Here is a 14,033-nt window from a genome sequence, read left to right as displayed (position 1 = left end):
AGGAAACTTATTTTCAGTGTAGTTCATAAATTGATCAGTTAATGTTTCATCATTTATAAATGATAATAAAACACATGGTTATGCTTTTACAAACATTAATTTTTTTTGAGGCATCTCTGTTAGCTTACGGTAAGATGCCAGAGAACACGTGAAGCTAAAAGAATGTCAACCCTATTTATGAACACGTGATTTGTGTTTATACACATGCTAGTAAGCAAAAGGGAAAAGAACTCTTTTCAAGCAATAAAACCCCCTTTGAATTAAATCAAATACTATCAACATGGTTCGTGTAAATCTGTTACATTCACTACTAGGGTCACTGGGCCAGTTAAACTAACTGAACCTCACAGCGAAAGGCATTCATGTCCAAAAAGGAACTCTAACCAATCAGGGATAGAATTGCAGATCTCAGATTAGTGGTTTTAGACCTACATTCAAAAAGTTTTCAAATTACAGTTGATTGTATACAATTCCACAAGAATCAGAGGCTGTATTCTTCACAGAACACACAGACAGAGCTCATAGATTTCTAGATTAAGTTATCCTAACAGCTTATCAGTGATCAGATCCAATGATCCAGGGTTAGTGTGATGCCTCACATCATTCTCATGAGGAAAAAGCAGTTATAGTTGAAATGAAGAGGGAAAATAAAAAACAGTACATAGTAATTTTTATACTATAAGGACTCCTTTGAAATGTGTAGTTACACACAGTATTTGACCCAAGTGGCAAATCAGGATCTAGACCACTAGCAGTCAAGTATTTCCTTGTGTTACCTGTTTACATTTTAGCGGCTGAATGTTTTCAAACGCAAATAAAAATGCTGCCTCTTTCCCAAATGTAAATTCCAAGTGGTGGTATACTAAAGAAAAGCTTTAACTTTTGCAAAACTAAAGCAGCAGTTAACCCCCAAGTCACCCAGATTACAAAATGTACTGCAGGCAGAAGTTAAGAAAAAGAACAGGTATTACCCACAAATGCACCAGGCTCTAACCTTGTGCCAAAGTTTGTACACTGTATTAGAGACAGTGATGGACTCAGGGGCCCAAACAATATCACTTCAGTTATACAGTTTTAGGAACGAATACCCAAGTACTTCAGAGCACGGAAAGGAATCACTGAGCTGCACAGAACTGTCCCCAAAACACAGGGGATGTGTTGGGTTTGGTATTTGTTTGAACACCCAAGTCAAAAGTAATAAACAGTACCAAGTTAAACAACAACGGTTTCTCAGTGGGTTTTGATAACATTTTCCAGAACCATTAGGCAAAGAAACTGTTTAAAAACAAAAGCCAAGTGACACAAAGTGAAAACGGCAAAAAATACATTTCAAACAATTTTAATTGCAAGAAAGCAAAAGCACACAACCGCGTATACAAACGTACATATTACAACCTATAGACAGGCAGATGTAGAACATGGAACCAAGTTCAGTTGTGCAAGCCCTGAACCTACTTGATCTAACATGAAGTCATTCAGGAAATATTCTAGCATATTCAATATGAAATACAATGCATCACTAGGCACAAATACCAAGATTTGCATCAGAACAGTGCAAATGATGGCGTTACTCGGTCTTTGCTATATTGAATCAAATACACTGTCTTTACACTGTATACTATGTTTTACTGGAAAATATATTAAGTTAATGCTTGGAAAAATAATACAAGGCTACATTATTTAGAAATAAGTGCAGAATGTAGAAAAAAGTGTGAGGTTGTGTTTTTACATACTGCTTTTGATGCTCCACTCACTGGCTCCATTTGACTTCTAGAAGGAGAATAAAGAAGAATAAAGGTGATCAGAACTTAAAGCACTTTTACTGAGCATAAAGCAGTGAAAACAGATTATAAAACCTGAACATTAAAATACTATGTTCTGATAGTCTAGTGAATGTGGAAATTCATTCATCTGCATAAAGTGTCCTCTCTTGGTACATTCAGTGCAACTAAAAAAAAACCCCAAAATTACATTTCTACTTCGGCACCAATTATTCTGAGACCTGTAGCTGTAGAACACAACAGTGCAATAGGGACTCCTCAGATATTTTGTCTCTGCTACGTATGTATCAAAAAGATGAAATCTGTACTACAGTTTTGTGTCCTTAAATAATCAACCATCAAAATAGGAAGGCAACTTCAGCCAATCTGTATATCTGTATACCAAATACCAGGAACCAGTACTTTAGTTGCTAAGAAAGGACAGTGATAGTCTAGACAGTCCAAAGTGCAAGTTTACTTAAGTGAAAACAGTCATCTGACAAAGAAATAACGAGACAGTCAGCAGCACAGTCCTTAGAACAGTGTTCCTTTGTGGAAGCCCAAGCACTGTGTTCAGATATCCACCATACTTAGCCATGAAAGTGCCAAAATACTGAACGTGTTGCATAGGCTATATCGACTAAAAATAGTAGTAGAAATGTCACCTGAAAGCAGTTGCTAAGATTTTGTCTGATTTAGGAGCCCTGTGACACAAAAACAACAACAACAAAAAGGTCTTAATTGCCAGAATTTGCTTTAAGATATTCTTGAAAAAGCTGCAATATTTTAGGAAAAATATATTACATTTGAAAATTTGCTGAGGTTCCACATGCTCATTGATCTGTACCTGCAACCACTGATATAGTTAACAATTCATACATCTAGTTTGCATGGTTTGCCGGCTGGCAACCCTTCCTTCATCTTGCCTCTATAGCTAGTATGGAAAATACCCAGATCTGAGGTGTAAGAATACCTGCCATATCCTGCCCCTCCTTCCCCAAGTGCAACAAATAGTTAACACTGAGAATCAGACTCTTGTGAGGTGGGAACAAATTATGTTTATACTATAACGTGCATCTGTCTTTACTACAAAAGCAATAAAAGCAAACACATATAATAAGGAATCTCTCTACACAGAGGAAACAGGATCTACAACTTGGCTCTCAGAAAAATCAACCCAAGAACAAACCCAACAGAATCATCTTAAAAGTCACCATTGGTGGAGTTTGAGCCCCCGCGTCCCAGCAGGGCTAAAAATGTGACTCTACTGTGGGACAGACACATCAAAATCTATCCCATGACAATCAGAAGGAACTGCACCTTTAACAAGAAAGATACAATTCCAATGCCTCTGTAAAATAACCTCCATAAAAAAAGTTAACCCACTGAAAGCCCTCACAAAGACTACAGTACTTTATGGGTACTTACATAACACGTGTTTTGCTGGCAGCTTTAATTCCTCCAGCAGTCATTCTTCTAACAATTACCAGGGAGTTCTTGGGAATCAGGGCATTATCGTCTGTGTATTCTGAAAATGACATCAACACAGAGGAAAACATTAGTCAATTTGTAAGAATGTGTATTCATATGTAATTACACGGCACTTCAGAGAACCCCCTCACAGACATAAAAGCAAAATTTTATGTGTAACATCGTGCTTTTATTGTCTCAACACCCTAACAGGACCTTTCAAGAAATCTTCAGGTTTGAATATCAAACACAAGTAGCAAACTCTTTTTCAGTTTTTTAATAGTTTGAATGCAAAATGGTCTCAAAGGTCACTAAAGGAGGGTCTGCTAATGCATGAGGTTCTGTCCTGATCTGGCTTAAGCTGCTTCTGCTTCTGTTAGGCTGCCCCCCCAAGAGATCTTTGGAGAGGAACAAACCGCAGCAAAGTCTCACCTGCATAAACCAGATTTTAAAGCCTGACCAGCTTGCCCTGCAACAAAACTGCACACGGCTAAAGCATGAAAACTCTGCGCTGTTGCTTTCAGAGCTGTTCACCAAAAATGATTCACCTGTGCTGAAAGTGCTGCAGACTGACAGAACAGAAGAGAGCCACATTCTCTCTGTTTCTTGGAGCTTCATCCGTCGACAGCCACACTTGTCAAGCTCAGTGCTTTACATTTAAATGAAAATGAAACTGTCAGTGCTAGAAATTTTATCGCAGAAATTTCAGGGGGCGGAGGTGGGGTTTGAGCTTGCTTTCACTAGTAGGGCAGAACTGGCCCAAACTAAAGTGGTATTTCCCCTCGTAAGCTAATCATCTAGTTTGAATTAACCAAAGGGACATGATTTTTTTCCATTCATTTTTTTGCAGAGCAGAGAGACTCAAACTAAATTACTCATGAAGACAGCCTTGAAAAGTCCCCCTCCCCATCATTCACCATCCAGCCAGTCAGCAGGACAATTGTCTTCTCCGTCGTGTTCATCACCAGCTTCCAGAGCCCCTTCAGCACCCACTTCAGCACCATCTGCTCGCAGATCTTGGCGGAGCGTCAGGCTGCAGCGAGGGGATGGAGCTGAAAGTCCCGGCACAGCACCCTGCTGCCACCCCTTGAGCGGTCACCCTGACCCTGGAGGTCCCCCAGACTCCTGGGGGGGGCCCGGGGCATTGGGGAGGGGAGGGTGTGTCCCCGTTGCCCCCACACTCTCTTGCTGTCCAGGAGGTCCATGACGGGCTGCAGGACATTGTCAGCAGCTGATGACTGACTCACACCGCTTTGCTGAAGGGGGAAGAGCAAACGCCGCCGCCCTGTGCGCCAGCTCCGTTCATTGCCCCTGTTTACATCGGTTCCGTTTCACTTTTGCATCCCACTGACCTCCAGGCTGTGCCTGTTTATTGCTCACACGCTCACCAGACTCTGCAGGGGGTGTTTTTTGCTGCTGTTTTTCACAAAACACGGTGTTACACAACACTGCCGCAGTTTCCCAAAATTATTCTTCTAGCCTCAAGGTCAGTTCACCTTTTGGTAACCACTAGTTCTTAATTCCCACAGTGGGGAAACCTGGGGTGACCCAAGAGGACACTGGGGACCACAGGGGAACAGGTGACAACCAGACAGGTTGTGGGGCGCTCCGTTAGCCCTAACGAGGCTGGGGGAGGGCCTTGGGGACATCCCTGTCACCGCTGCCACCCCCATTTCCCACCAGCAGGTCAAGTCACACACTCCATGGTGCCCGCTGGGGCGCCGTCCCCTGCCGCCTGGCCATCAGCCCCAGCAGTGTCTTCCTCATGTCCAGCAGCAAGTGTCCCTGTCCCCAACCCTGTCCCCGCCCCTGCCGCTCATCTGGGAAACGAGAGCGCCAGGTCTCAGGCTCCTCGGCCACCGCTCCCACCGCCCTGTCCCCATCCCCTCCCCGCTGTCACCCCCCTGGGGTGACCAAGGGGACCTGAAAGCCCCCTTCTGCTCCCCAAATATCTGTATCTGCCCCCCCCTCCCCCCTTTTATGTGTCCTCCAACCGCAAGAACCTCCATGAGGCTCCGCAAACTCTCACGTCCCCTCCCCACCACCAGCTGGGCTGCACCCACCGCCATCACACCCCCCGGATGCCTGGGTCCCTCCTGGACACCTGCGTCCCTTGGGGTGGGGGGCAAGGAGGGGTCCCAGGGGGCAGGGTGTCCCTGAGCCCCCCTATCCCAGCAGGCACCTGCTACTCTCTGTGGGTGTTGGCTCAGGTCTCCAGGCCCAGGAAGAATTGAGGGGGTCCAGACACCCCCGCTCCCCAATAAAAGGCTCCTATGAAGCTGTCTGCCTTGTTGGGGACACCAGGGACATGGGGGGGACACTTGGGACACACACGAAACACATGGAAGGACAAGGGTCAGAGACACAGAAAGGATTTTATTGTTCAACTCGGCAAGCCCCCATCTGGGACAGCCACTGCCCTGGCGGGGCCACAGGTGTCCACAGGTGTCCTTGTCCGCTGCATGGCAGGACCAGCCCCTCCCGGGAATAAATTTTATGTGGTTAAAACCCCCAGGAACAGGGACAAGGACAGCGATGGGGATAGGGGTGGGGACAGGGACCAGGACACAGAAGGAATGGGGACAAGAACAGGGGTGGGGACAGGGATATGGGGACAAGAACAGGGACGGGATGAGGACAGGGATATGGGGACAAGAACAGGGACGGGGACAGGGATATGGGGACAAGAACAGGGACGGGGACAGGATATGGGGACAAGAACAGGGAGGGGATGAGGACAGGGATATGGGGATGAGAACAGGGACGGGGACAGGGATATGGGGACAAGAACAGGGATGGGATGAGGACAGGGATATGGGGACAAGAACAGGGGTGGGGACAGGGACAGGATGGTGACAGGAGGGGACATCAGGGTGGCAGAGGGCTCCCCCCAAGCGTGCCAGCGCAGGCAGCCAGTGGCAGCTGGAGGGGCGCAGGGGGGTTGATGTCGTCATCATCCTCATCCCCATCCAGCTCTGTCACCCGGTTGTTCAGACGGTTGAACCGCTGGGCCCACAGGCTGTGGGGGACAGAGGGGACACAGTGAGGGACCCCAGCGTCCAGAAGGGGGAACTCCCAGGTGTCTGGGGTGGACACCCAGGCATCTGGGCACCCAGTATGAACCAGGATGTACCGGTATGAGTGGCGCTCATCAGGGCTGAGGCTGTGCCAGAGCTGCGCCAGCTCCCGCGTGACCGCAGAGGAGGCCACTCCTGGGTAGGCTCTGGCACCATTGTCGGGGGTGTCACCACCTCAGGACACCCCTTCGCCAGTCCCCGTGTTCCCCCACAGAGCTCATATGCCCCTTGGCTGTCCCCATCCTCCTGGGGTCCCCATGTTGTCCCAGGGTCCCCATATACCCCCTCCTCCCTGGGGTCTCCATCCTCCTGGGGTCCCCATGTCCTCCCTGGGGTCCCCATGTCCTCTGTGGGGTCCCCACACACTCCTCCTCCCCTGAGGTCTCCAACTTCCTGGGCCCCCATGTTGTCCCCAGGGTCCCCATGTCCTCCCTGGGGTCTCCATCCTCCTGGGTACCCATATTGTTCCCACATCCCTCTTCTCAGGTCCCCATGTCCCTAGAGTCCCCATGTTGTCCCCAGGGTGTCCATGTCCCCCCCAGGGTCCCCGTGTCTCCACCTCATGTAGTTTCTCCGGTTGATGCGGCAGAACATGATGAACCCATTTATACATCTCTTCTTGGGGCGGAGGGGGACACCCTGTCCCTGTGTGCGCGGTGACCCCCCCATCTCCACAGCCACCCTGGGGGTCACCGGGCTGCCACTGGCCACTGCCTCCTGCGATGCCACTGCTGGGGCCTGCGGGGACAGTTGTGTCCCCTAGGGGTGACACTGGGAGGGGTGACATCGGAGGAGGAGAGGTGACACTTGTGCGCTGACAGTCCCTACCTGCGGGCCGAGATAGACGTCTGCGAAGAGATCTGGGGGGGGATGGTGACACTGAACTGGGGGGGCACAGACACATTGTCACACCCCCCCCGGCCCCCGCAAACCTACCTTGTAGCACTTCATCAGGGGGCCCCGGGGGGGGTGGCGAGGCCAGCAAGGAGGGGCTGAGCCCCAGCAGCCCCTCCCACTCCGGAGAGGGGCTCAGGGGAGTCCCCCCTTCCCAGTCCAGTGCCTCCCAGCAGGGCCCAGTAAGGCCCATCCAGGGGTCACTGCCCCCCCTCATCTCCTTTTCTTCTTCCTCCTCGTAAGGCACCAGCTGCTGCTTGGGGGGGCTGAGGGGGGCAAGGAGGGGGTCAGCACCTGGCAGTGCCCCCATCCATTTGCCCCCCGCCCATCACCTACCTCCATGTGCCTCTAGTGCTCGGTCCCGCCTCCGTACTCTCACTGTCACTGTCACTGTCACCGGGGTTGCCTGTGGACATAGGAGGTCTGTCACTGGGGGGGCAGTCCCCCAATGCAGAGGGCCTTAGGGGTGGCCTGTAGAGCTTGAAGTGGGGGTGGGTGGGAAAGGAGGAGGTCGGGGGGGGTCTCAGCAAGTAGAGGGTCCCAGGGAGGGTACTCAAAAATTTGGGGTGGGGGGTCAGGGAGTGTGTCCCTGGATGTGGGGGGGATCTCCATTACCTGCATCACCCTGGAGGACACTCAGGATTCCCTGCAGGTACTGGATGTACCCCAGGACATTCTCTAGTATCTGCACCTGGGGAGGGGAGTCCGGGAGGTCCAGATGGGTGTGGGGGTGAAGCTCCCCTCAGCCCCCAGGGCCCCCGCTAGATCTCCCAAGCACCCAGATGACCCCCAGCACGCAGATCCCCACCCCAGTCTCCCCCTGGCGCCCTGCCCCCCATCAGCCCTCTCTGAGACCCCTCCCCAGCACTCAGGATCCTCCCACAGACCTCCCTGACACCCTGCCCTCCCCCCTAACACCACAGTGTGTCCCCACTATGAAGGGTGACCCCCCTGTACCTCGGTGTGGGGTCCCCCATCACCACGGGGCCATGGCACCATCTGTTCCAGGTCCAGGAGCAGCAAGCGCCAGTTCTGGCGAGGGCGCCTGGGGGGGGACACCACAGGGAGGGACGAAAAAGGGTGACATGGGGGAGCACACATGGGGGGAAAACGGGGGGGGGCATGGGGGGCTGCACCGATGGGAGGTACATAGTGTGGACACTGGGGAGCCATGGGAGTACACGGGGGGCATGGGAGGACATCAGGGGAACACCGAAGGGGGGGACACTGGAGGGGAGGTGACACAGGGGGGCACAGGATGGCAACACCGAGTCCCATTGCGGGGAGACGGGGGGCACCAGGAGAGGAAGAGGTGACACCACAGGGCAGGGTGAGGGACGGCTGGAGGGGCACTGTGGGGACAACCAGGGGGTGACAAGGGGGTGGGGGTTGACACGCGGCAGGGTGTGGTGCCTCCCCTTCCCCCTCACCGGCGGCTGCCAGTCTGATTCGGGTCTTGGGTGCTGCCTCCCTGCTGCGACATCTGCTGGGGAGGGGCAAATGTTGGGGTCAAACGGCCTCGGGGCGTCAGACCAGGGGGGAGGGCACATTGCCGGGGGTCCAGGGTGAGAGGAGGGATCAGACCCGGGGTGGGGGCAGAAATCACAGGGGGTTCCAGGCCCAGGGGGTTCCCAATTCAAGAGGAGGGCTGAGAGCCTTGAGGGGGCCAGGCCCAGGGATGAGGGGGGCCAGGCCCGGGAGGGGCAGGCCCAGACCCGGGAGGGGCAGGCCCAGACCCGGGTGGGGCAGGCCCAGGCCGGGTGGGGCAGGCCCAGGCCGGGTGGGGCAGGCCCAGACCCGGGTGGAGCAGGCCCAGGCCGGGTGGGGCAGGCCCAGGCCGGGTGGGGCAGGCCCAACCCGGGGTGGGGCAGGCCCAGGCCGGGTGGAGCAGGCCCAACCCGGGGTGGGGCAGGCCCAGGCCCAGGCCCAGGCCCAGGCCCGGGAATCCCGCCCTCACACCTCTCCTGCGCTCCGCTGGCACCAGCCCGCGGTGGGGCGTGTCCTGCGCCAGGGGGCGTGGCCAGTCCCACGCAAGCCGCTGCTCCGGTTGGACGAGGCTGCCGGGGGGGCGGGGCCTGCACGCGGGCAAGGTCCGGTGGGATGCTCGGTGGGATGTGGGCACGTCGGGGGCGGGGCCAGCAGCAGCCGCCTCTCGCTCTCATTGGCTGTTCTCCCCCCCCACGGCGCCTCGTTTTTCCCGCCGCGTGGAACCGGGTCTGAGAGACCGCGGGGACGGGCAGTGGGCCCCGGGAGCAGCGGGTCGGCCCGGGGGAGCTTGAACAACCCCGGCGGGTGGATCGGACCCGGGAGGCCACGGAGGGTGACACCCGGTAGTGCCGAACCAGCTCTATTGCCCCAGGGTGGGTGAGCACAGGCCTGGAGGGGGATCACTCCTCTGGGGGGGCCCTGAGCTGGGGAGCGGGGCTGGGCCTGAGGGGACACCGGGGAGCTGCGGCGAGCAGGGGGACACCGGGAGGAGACTGACTGAGGGGGACTGGGAGAAACCGGGGGGTCCTGGGGGATCAGGCAGGACCAGGGGGAACCCAGCAAGATTTTGGGGACCCAGGGCGACCCAGCAGCACTAGAGGGACATGGGGGCACCCCAGCAGGGACACAACAGGGGGACTCGGAGGGACAGTGAGGACCCTGGAAAGGAACACACAGGATCAGGGGGACACTGGGTCACACCAGGGCAAGACATGGGGATCCCAGGGCGAGCTGGGAGACCCTGCAACACACTGGGGACATGGGGTGACTGGTGGGGACATTGGGGGCCATGAGGTGACCCAGGGGGGCACTGGGGACCCCGAGGGGAATGATCAGGATGAGGGAGATCATGGGGCACACGAGGGTTACCCAGGCAGACCCCAGAGGACACCTTAAGCTGACTCAGGGTGATACTGGACATCCCAGAGGTCCAAGAGAGCGTTTTGGGGATCCTGGAGTGACCCAAAGGGACACTGGGGACTGTGGGGAGGCCCTGGGGTGACCCAAGAGGACACTGGGGACCGCAGGGGAACAGGTGACAACCAGACAGGGTGTGGGGTGCTTCATTAGCCCTAACGAAGCTGGAGGAGGGTCTTGGGGACATCCCTGTCACGGCTGCCCCTCCCATTTCCCCCCCGCCAGGTCAAGTTGCACACACTCCACACAAGTCGAACACAAGCAAAGGAGTGCCTCTGCTTCCCCCCCACCCTGTGATGCGAGCCTGAGGAGCCAGCTGGGCTCTGAGGGAAAGCACTGGGCCAGAGAGCCCAGCACCTGGGTGACACGTCACCGCCACTCACACAAAAGTGACCATGCGGAAGCTGCTGGGCCAGGCAAGGATGAGGGTCCCGCAGCAGTCCAGGCCCAGCGGTGTCTCTTCCTCTGCACATCCGCACGCTGCCTTCTCCCTGCACAGCACCCGGAGCTCACTGAGACACACCCTGTGCTGCAGCCAGAAGCTGGTGCCACACCTGCAGCCAGGAAGAGCAGGGGCTGATGGTGAGGTTGCCTTCGGTGGGGGCAACTATGGCAATCCTCCTTGGGAGAGCCTCTGCACCCAGACAACCCTGGGAAGGGTGGCTCAGAGTTGCTGGTCGCACAAACCGGCAACATCCTGGCTGGGGAGACACCCTGACTCTTACAGCCCTGGTTTCTGACCGCCTGACCCTCCCAAGGAAACCTCCCTGCGACGTTCTTGGACACTGGACGAAAGGCAAGCCTGTGAGGGCTTTGTGAGGTATTTCCTGAGGGCTGGTATTGGAGGCAGGAGTTGGGAAGAAAGAGTACTGCCATCTTCTCCTCTTACCTGTGCTTGGCAATAGCAAGGGCGTCTTGGAAAACCAGGAGGTGTCTCCTTCTCGTCCTCCCATGCCAGGTCACCTCCATGCAGTCACAGCGGAGCAGCTTGGAATGCCGTTGGGTCACGAGGACACCCAGCTGGCTGCCACCAGAGCTGCCTCAGCAAAGACACAGTGTGGACATAAGACACGGGGCTCTGCCGGGAACCGGCCATGCCTGGTGCCACAGAGACAGAGCGGGTACGCACCGGGAGAAGCAGGAGGTCAGCTGGCCCATCCTGCTGCGGCCAGGCAGACACCTGTGCTGCGGAAGTGCTCAGCAAGGGGAAGAGCAAGGCCCCGCAGAGCCTTCTGAGGCTGGCAGGCCATGTCCCTGTGCCAGGGCAGTGCTGCTCCCATCGGAGCCCGTCTCTCCCCAGCACTGCCCATGCCAGCACAGCGCCACACTGGGAGGCACTGGTGTCCCTTTGTGATGCATGGGGGGGTCATGCCCAGGGCAGAGGACAAAGAGCCGCTCCTTGCAAACAAAAGGAACTACATCCAAGCTAAGGGTCCTGAACAAGGCAGGCAGCTGCTGGCAGGAGTGACCTTGGAGCCAAGAGAGACACTTCGTGCCTGACTCCTGCCAGCTGAGCCAAGGCTTCCAAAAGGCAGCCTTAGGTACCTCGGCTCCTACTACCTCCACCTCTCCACACATGATGATGTCCAGTCCTTCCATCTGGTCCCCCGTACTGGACCCAGGGCTCAGGCCAGACTTGGGGAGACTCTGGGGTGGAGAAAAATGAGTAACAGTCTGGATTTCCTGCTCCAAACAGGCTGTGGATGGACAATCCTCAGCAGCAAGGTGCTGGGGTTAAGGAAGACACAATACCCGTGAGCCAAGGTCACAGGCAAGCACACCTGTGTCACCTCAACAGTCCCACCAAACCTCTTAGACTCCCCCAGTGCCTTTGGTGACACAGCCCATTTCTCTGCTTGGGTGGGTCACAAACCTCCTGTCCCAGGGCACAAGCGTCACACCACAGGCCCAGCATCCTCTACAGCAGCTACCCAAAATGTTTTGTTGACATTGGAGGCATGTCCGTGCCCAAGAACATAAGCAACCCAGGAATCCAGGACCAAAAAGCCCAGATTTTGTCCCTAAAATAACACACCTTAATGCTATCCCCCCTACACTCTGCCATCCCGTAACCCTAACACCCCATAACCCCAGCTCACTGTAAGCCTACGCCCCCATAACCCTGGCACCCAGTAACACTGGCTCTCCCTAAAACTACTGTGTGATAACCCTGGAAAACCATTACCCCAGCACTGCATAACCCCAGAACCCCAACCACCACGAGGCCCCGAGAACAAAGGCAATCAGCAGCTGCTAGCCCTGACCAGCCAAGAAGCCCAGTTTTCATTGGGCGGGTGTGCGAGTGTCAGCCCTGCGCGGCCGTGGGAGATTCAACATGTTAAGAGGCAAATCGACATCGGCCACTCAGCTCTGCGCAGGCCTGGGGAAGCAGCGAGGCTTTGAGGGGAAACAGGCCTTGGAAGGAAGATAAGAAACTGGAACCTGCCGGCCTTCTTTCTGTCTTTCCTGACTGAATAATCGCAATGATGAACAAGGCAGCCTGCTGAGTTCCTAACAAAGTTCCTAACAAAGCTCCTGAAGGGAAGCTGCTACAAATATACTTGAAATTGCTAACGTACAGAGACCTGTAAAATAGGACTTTTAGTTTTAACGTCAGACATCTTTTGTGGTTTACCAGCTTGTATTTGTCCTGTATTTTACTGTAATGTATGGAATTTCATTTATACATTTTCTTAACTACCCTCTGTAGTTGTTACCCAGTCACCCACTTGTAAGATGTTTGAAACCTTTAACTCCTTGCCTAGTAAAGATAAGACAGACCTGGGACACTCTGAGAAACTCCCCGAGTCCATCCCTGGTAGCAGGATCCTCAAGCAAACAAAGGGCCTAAGAAGACGCCAGTGTCACAAGTGCTGAGAGCTGGAACAAACGAGCTGAAGGAGGGATGAAGTAACTCCGTGACCAGAGATGGACACGAGAGACCTAAGGTTCACTAAGGGACAGTGAGAGAAAGGCCGTGGGGACCCCTAAGGAGGGGAGAAGACCCTGACTCTGTTTTTACTATGTAAATGAGTTCTAAGAAGCCATTAGCATCAGACTGCCTTTTCCAAGAGATCTGGTGCCGATGAGTGATTTTGTGTGTATTAGTCAGAGAGGTTTGTTAGTAAGCGGGCACTTGTAGTGGAGTGATCCCCAGCACTGTGAAAAGGAACCCTGTGAGCGGTTCTTCGCAGTCCTGACTGGGGAGTGAAGCTCTTTGTTTCAGGGTTTTTGTAATTTTCCAAACTGACAATGAATTTTAAACCCCATTATTTACCTGTTTTACTACCAACAACCTGCCGGACCCCCTCACCCCAACAGGATTTTTCCAAACAGATCAAAGATTTCTGTATCCTTTGGCACAATTTGTGCAAAACAAACAAAAAAAAAATTAAAAGCTGCTGCTAGGAAAGCAGGAGTTACACTTTTCTGGCCTGGCTGGGGCCTGAGCTGAGGCCTTGGGCCTGACTCCATAATTAGGGCTCTGAAATTTAAGGACGATCTTTTAACCACTCGTTGCCCACCACCAAACATAAATTTACCATTTTTGAATAACAAAACCCAGAGGTTTTTGGTTGGCATAGGCCCCAGTTGTCAGAGCAGGGCTGCATATCGCTCCCCCAAGCCAAGTGATATCAGTTTTGGGGGATTGTGCCCCAAAATATGGCTCAGGGCAGTTTTTGCCCCATCCCAGTGAAATAAAAACAGGGAAAATGTTTGGCAGAGACATTTTTCCTTGGAATGCTCCTTTTCTCCCCACACCACCTTCCCCCAGGGCTGCTAAACCCCAGCCCTCCCCCAAATCCTTTTGGGGCCTCTCTCCCCACTGGGTGCCCCCCTGGCCCTTTTGGGTGCCCCCCCATGTACTTGGGTGCCCCTTTAGATGCCCCCCCCCCCCCTTTCTGGGTGCTCTCCATGTGTTCGGGTG

The 14,033-nt window shown here is 54.1% G+C and overlaps 1 pseudogene; it reads right to left on the bottom strand.

The window, feature by feature from the left end:
- The window catches only part of LOC141955035 (E3 ubiquitin-protein ligase RBBP6-like), a 28,724-nt pseudogene extending 17,650 nt beyond the window's left edge, over positions 1-11,074 (bottom strand).
- Between the last annotated feature and the right edge of the window lie 2,959 nt (positions 11,075-14,033).

Source organism: Athene noctua, unplaced genomic scaffold (assembly GCF_965140245.1).
Source record: "Athene noctua unplaced genomic scaffold, bAthNoc1.hap1.1 HAP1_HAP1_scaffold_84, whole genome shotgun sequence".
Lineage (NCBI taxonomy): Eukaryota > Metazoa > Chordata > Aves > Strigiformes > Strigidae > Athene > Athene noctua.
The sequence above is the reverse complement of the archived record's forward strand: the minus strand, read 5'-3'. Positions and strand labels throughout refer to the sequence as shown.